Source organism: Triturus cristatus, chromosome 4_1, assembly GCF_964204655.1.
Source record: "Triturus cristatus chromosome 4_1, aTriCri1.1, whole genome shotgun sequence".
NCBI lineage: Eukaryota > Metazoa > Chordata > Amphibia > Caudata > Salamandridae > Triturus > Triturus cristatus.
The window spans coordinates 552,288,651-552,295,350 of NC_140585.1; positions in this window are offsets into that span (position 1 = coordinate 552,288,651).

The following is a 6,700-nucleotide window of genomic DNA, read 5'->3' on the forward strand; positions in this document are numbered from 1 at the left end:
GACTCCCAGATAGGGCACCGGTTTCCGGGACCAGACTATGGGGACCCGGCGTTGCAAAAGGGTCCTGGTCGCCGGCGCCAGGGAGAGATCCAAGGCAACCGACTTGCCCATATTCATTTTAAATCCTGCCACCTCTGCAAAGGAGGTCAATTCTTCAATGCAAGCCGGTAAGGCCGAGAGCGGGTCGTCTAAGGAGAGTATCACGTCGTCCGCGTATAGGCTGACGGCATGGCTGAAGCCACCAAACTTCACCCCTTTCACCGCCGGGTTATCCCGCATCCGTTGGGCAAAGGGTTCCATATATAATGCAAAGAGTAAGGGTGACAGCGGGCACCCCTGTCTCGTGCCTCTTTCAGTGTCAAAGCTCTTTGAACTGTACCCATTGACTCTTACTATGGCCGTTGGGGATCTGTAGCAATTAAAAATCATGTGGAGAAATTTGTCCCCCACCCCTACCTTCGCCAACACCTTTTCTAGGTACGGCCAGTGTACGCGGTCAAACGCTTTTTCGGCGTCCACTAATAGCAACATCCTCTCTTCCCGGATTCGCAAAGCCTTCTCAATAAGGTGAGTGATCCTTTTGGTGTTATCGACCGTTTGTCTCCCGGGGATAAACCCCGCCTGATCCGGGTCGACAAGCTCCGGCAAGAGGGGGGCGAGACGCGCTGCTAAGATCCCCGTGTATAGTTTGAGATCGATATTAAGAAGGGATATTGGCCGATAGGAGCCGCAATGTGATCTGTCCTTACCCGGCTTGGGAATCACCGCAAGGGACGCTCGCAACAAGTCTGGCAGGATGGCACCCGGTGACGCAAAGGTGTTAAACAGACGCGTGAGGATTGGCGCCAGTAGTGCACAGAACGTTTTATAAAAGAGTGACGTAAAGCCGTCCGGGCCTGGGGATTTACCATGTTTAAGGCGGGCTATCGCGGATATCACTTCCTCAGTTCTAATGTCCCTCTCAAGAGCCTCTGCCTGGGAGGGCGTTAGGGACGGCAGGGAGACCGAGTCCAGATACCTCCGAGTTGCGAGAGCATCCGGGGGATCTCCAGCGTACAGGTTCGCATAATACCTGCGAAAAAGCTCCGCTATGTGCGCATCCTCCGTGACCATGGACCCCGTAGGGTCGGTAATCGCCTTCACCGTGTGTTTCTGACGAGTGACCCTGAGCTTACTCGCTAATAATCTGCCACATTTGTCTCCCCCTGTGTAATAGGCATGCTTGAGGCGCAGTGCCGCGTATTCCGCGCGGTCCATATCCAAGGCCGTCAGGAGTTTTCTCTCCCCTTGAAGTTGCCGCCATATCCTGGGCCCCCCGTCCGGCTATGCATGTGCTCCAATTCACGGACTCTCTGCGTGAGCTCCTCCCACTTCCTTCTCCTGTTGGCGTTGTCCGCCGAGGAAATCGCGATATATTCCCCCCGGAGCACCGCTTTCAGAGCCGCCCATTGAGTCGCCCGAGACGTGTCTGAGTTCTCATTATGGGACAAGTAATCCCGTACCGCCGTCGTTACCTGCTTGACCACGTCGCGTCTGCCGAGGAGTGCGTCCCGCAGCCGCCAGATCCGTGGGGGACAGGAGGTCGGCGGGAAACAGAGGGTAGCCGTCACCGGGGCGTGATCCGACACCGAGATCACTCCTATGTCCGCTGCCGTAGCCAGCTCGCGCACCGGTCCTGAGACCAAGAGGTGGTCCAGCCGTGCATACGTCTTGTGCGCGCGCGAGTAGAACGAATAGCTCCGTTCCGTAGGGTGCATGTGACGCCAGAGGTCTCCGACATCCATCTCCGCCAGCAGAGCCCTACATCCCGCCGAGAACTCCCCCGTCTGTGGATAACGGTGGGCGGATCTATCAGCAGCACCGTCAAAAACCATGTTAAGGTCGCCCCCTAAGATTATATGCCTATCCTGTGCCGTCGCGGTCTCCTCCAGCGCCGAGCGGAGAAATCGTTCTTGCCGATCGTTCGGGCTATAAATGGACCCGATCGCAAACGTGAGACCAGCCACCCGGACTCTGTAGACCAGGAGCCTGCCTTTCAGTTCCGCATGTTTGTGGAGTACCTCCCCTCTAAAGTGCCTGGCTACCAAGATCGCCACTCCCGCGGTTTTGGTGTTGTTGGATGAAAAGAATTGTGTAGGGAATGCGGAAGATCGCAGCCTAGAGCAGTCCCGGGGTAAGAGGTGAGTCTCCTGGAGAAGACATATCTGCTTGGGTGTTTTCTAGAAGGGACAGAAGGGCACGCCGTTTGATCGGATTATTAAGGCCCTTGATATTAAGCGTGACAATTTTAAAAAGTGTCTGTGTCATATGGGAGTATCGTCAAAACCGCCCTGTCCCCTGAGAGTCTACAGATTGTGGTATGTACACCACTATGGTAACTGCCTCCACGGACACGCACTGGACTGCCCCCCCCTACGCCCCTGGTTCCCTCCTCCCCCTCCCGGTTTGCCCCGATGTCTCCCCTCCCCTCTCCCATTCCCCCAAACGCCCCTCACAACTCCCGGATCCCCCGTCCGCCCCTTCCTTAACAACATGCACACAACACCTCTCTCTTCACCCCCAAGTCCGGAAACATCAATGTCCAAGTCCCGCTCCCTGGGAAGCAGGTCTTCGGTAGAGTATACCAGTGGACGTCTGGCCACTCCTTCCCCGCCCGCCCCCACCCCGCCCCGGCCCCCAAACCTGCATAGCAAGGAAAGCTGTGTTGATCTCCCCCCGGAGCTGCCTCATGCAGTCAATGCGACGTCACTGACGCCAGTGTTCCCGGCCACCTCCATGACCGCTTCGTCCATGCCGGCTCTGTTGGTGGGCGAGTCCGGTCGTGTAGGCCGCTCGCGGGGGCGACGCCCCGACACCCTCTGCCATCCGTCCTCCCGGGAGCGTCCCTGCCGCTGCACGGCCACCTCGGAGTCTAGTGCAGCAATGCCTAGGACCCCGCAAGTCTCCAGCAGTCGAAAAGGGTGTCCCCAGGTATAGGGCGTGCCTTGTGCTCTTAGGAAATCCGTGGCTGTCTTGAACTCTTTTCGCTTCTGCAGCGTGATGGCTGACAGGTCCTGATAGAGGGCCACCAGATGGCCTCGAAAAGTCAGGGGTTGCCTCTTCCGTGCCTCTGCCATGATGCGTTCCTTGAGTGGGAAATCCGGGAGGAAAGCCAGAATGTCCGGGGGCGGCGCCGACGCCCTGCGTTGGGGTCCCACTCTATGCGCTCTGTCAATCCGGATAGGGAACCCCTCCGCTTCTCCCAATATTTCTCGGAACAGGGCCTGCATATAACCTGCTACGTCCGTCCCTTCGGTTGTGGATGGCAGTCCTCGAACCCTAATGTTGTTCCGCCGAGACCTGTTTTCGGGGTCCTCAGCGTATGCCTGAAGGTCAATCTGTTGGTCCCTGAGGTGCAGCACTTCCTGTTGCAATTGTTCAAACTCCTCGTCTCTTCTGTGGCCGGCGTCCTCCACCGCGACCACCCGGTCTCCCAGGCCATCCACCTCCCGGCGCAGCTCCCGCACCTCACCTGCCACTTCATTCTTCAGGGTTTGGAAATCCTCCCTGAGGGTGCTGAAGAGAGACTCCATAAAGGACCTGGTGATGGGAGGTTCTCCGCCTCCGGCGTCTTGTGCCCCTCCGGAGGATCCGGGAGACTGCTGCCCCCGATCTGCTCATTGTTGGTGTCTTCCTAGTAGCTCGGGGAGGGTGCGTTCCCCCTTCTTCCCTCCTTTACTGCCGGCCATGGTCTCTGGGGCACAGCGTCGCCCGGACCCTCACCGCCACGAGTCCACTCCCCGCCGTCGCCGTCTCTGCGGCGCCACCCCCGTCTCCACTCGGCGTGGACTCCGACTCCCGCGCGAGGCCGCGCCGCTCCGCTCCTCTGGTGTGAAAAGCCACTCCGTTTCGTGCTAGAGGCCGGTTCCTCCCTCGTCCACGCTCTCCCACGGATGGCACCACTGCATCCTCCCCCAACTGTGTCGTAGCGTCAATGCCGGGGCTGTTGGGCCGCGATAGTCTCCGCTCTACTTCCCTCCCCCGCAGAGAGGGCCTCTGGTCTCCAGCCGCTCCTCAGCCCCGCAACACTCCGCCGGTTCCGAGAAGTACGCCACAGAGGGGTGAGGGGGGGGTCCCCTCCTTCGTCGCCGCACCTGTCGGGCTGTTGGCCGCCTCCGGCAACCCTTCCTCTCGGTCTCTGGCGGCAGGGCCACCCACTCAAGCTGTGAGCGGCCGGGTCTCCAGCGGGGCCCCTCCGAATCCTGTCCGCTACCCTCCACGCTGGGCCGTCTCGTCCCCAGCCGCTTGAAGGACCTCCCGCCGGGGGTCGTCTCCGAGGATCCGCCGGCGTCCTCATGCACCGGGGGCGGGTCCGTTATCTGCCGGGCGGGCCAGGGCGCTCCCCACCTCTGTACTGCATCAGGCTCCCTGGGAGAGCCCCCAGCGCCGGAACTCGTACTGGCCGCGGCCGCTCCTGGTTGCTCTGGGCCCTCGGGGGAGGTCGTCCACGCCGCCGTCTCCCGCGGCTGCCGGCGAAGGAGTCCGACCTGCCGCCGGACCGGACACCACCTCCGATCACCGGGCAACAGTCTGTCCCCCGGGTCGGCCCCCAGTCTCCACAGCAAGGGACCGCGTCTGCTGCCGCGTGTCTTCAGGCCCCTCCGGCGAGCCCGGGCACTCGCGTGAGTCCGTAGCCGACAGCAGTCTCGTCCGGCTCGGCGCGAAGCCCCGCCCCCCCGCAGCTCCTCAGGTCCGGCAGTGCTCTGCCCGTCACCGGGCCGTCCTGGGCGCTGTGAGCCTCTCGCTGGCTTGCTCTCGAGTTCCTTTGCTCCCGCTGCAGGTTCTCTCGCTAAATGGGGGGAGATTCAGCTAGAAAACAGAGGTCGGGGGCTCAACGGAGCGAGAGCCGGCAGGAAAGGCGTCCGCTCACCTCGCCATCTTGGCCACGCCCCCCGGCAACACAATTTTAAACACAATAATGCATTGAGTTCAATGGAAGTTTCAAGTTATTTGCAATAGATTACTTTTAGGATTACCTTTGGGATTCCAGGACTGGATCCTAGATTCAGTCCTGGGTCAGTACTTAGAAACAAGTGATCAAAGTCACTGTTGTGATTTTTAGACAATATTTTGCTATTTTAAAAGTTGACACTTTTTCATAGAAAACAGTCAATGATTTCCTATGGAAGAAAATTCAAGTTGCTGGTATAGTATGTTCTCGTTACTTTTGTAATCCAGTACTGGGTGCCTAGACTCAGTACTGGGACCTTTATCCAAAACAGGTAAGTAATTACGTTTTCACAATTTATACGATTTTTAAAGAATATTTAGAGTTTGCAGAAATTGACAGAAGAAATTTCACAGAAAAACAGTCAATGGTTTCCTATGGAAGAAAATTGGGTTACTGGTTAAGTACGGTTGTGAATATTTTTCAGGGTCAGTGCTGGGCACCAAGATCCAGCACTGGGAGCTCACCTAATAGTAGTTAAGTATTTTCGTTTTCGTTACTCGGCTGATTTTTGGTGAATATTTTAAGTTTTGAAAAGTCCACACTTTTCAGGAAAAACCAGTCAATGTTGCCCTATGGAGAAAATTGAGTTATCGGCTTTCAGGTAAGTACTTGACTGGCTAAGTTAAGGTTCTGGGCACAGACTCAGGGGTCTCCCAGGGTCAGGTAGGAACAGTTGTTACACCCTCAGCGGCACAGGGGCAGCCGGGTGCAGAGTGAGTTTGGCCCAATGTTATCCTATGGGAGGCAGGGGGCCCTTGGTTGGTGGCTGCTGACTAGCAGGCCACGCGGCTGTGGGAGCTGGGCTCCTGGTCACTTGCTCAGGGCAAATGGGGAAGTAGATGGGTGTAAAGGTTACATTGCCAGGGCCACTCGGGAGGCTGGGTGTAGGGTGCATTTGGGCCTTTGGACGCTCAATTGATTTCAATGGGAAAGCTCCGATTTAGAAAAAGACTGCAAGCTTGGGGACGAAGATTCTTCAGGTGCCACCACCACTTCGAGAGGTAAGTTGGGTAGTTGGAGGATAGGTAGGTACCCAGGAGTTGGGCACAGGGGGCCGTGGGGCATCGGGCGCAGGGGTGCCTTTTGGTGTCAAGAAATCTTACCCTCTGTTGATCGCAGTTGGGGGGTACCTGGTTCTGAGGCTGCAGGCGTCGTCGGAAGCGTCGAGGGAAGTCCTTGGGTGCCGGACTCGGGGTCACAGTCGCCGTGGGGTCGTCCTCGTGGTCTTTGTTCACTCCGGCACAGGTCAGGCTTGGCGGGTGCAGAGTGTGTAGGGTTCGCGGTTCCGGGCTGATGCCAGGGATTAGAAGCTGATTTTGAGTAGAGCCTCTACTCATGGGAGTCTCAGGTGCTTAGAGCCAAAAGGTAGCCAGGTCCGCCGGGGTTTGTGAGGTTGCTGGCCACAAGAGATGCCGGGTAGGAGCAGGTTCAAGGGTCGACAGGCCGGTAGAGCTGGGGCCAAAGCAGTTGGTGTCTTCCTCTTCTTAGCAGCTGCAGGGCAGGTCTTCTTTCTTCTTGCTCTTCTTTGTATTTCGGAATCTGGGGAAGGAAGGTTCAGGGTGCCCCTAACTACTAGATTTAGGGGCGTTACAGGTAGGTGAAGAGCAGGGACCAATGGGTCCCTGTCCTGGGGTGGGTACACCCCCTATCCTGCCTCTCTCCTGTGGGAGGGGGGCAGTAGCCTAGTCCTGATTGGGCAGGGCTTCCCAT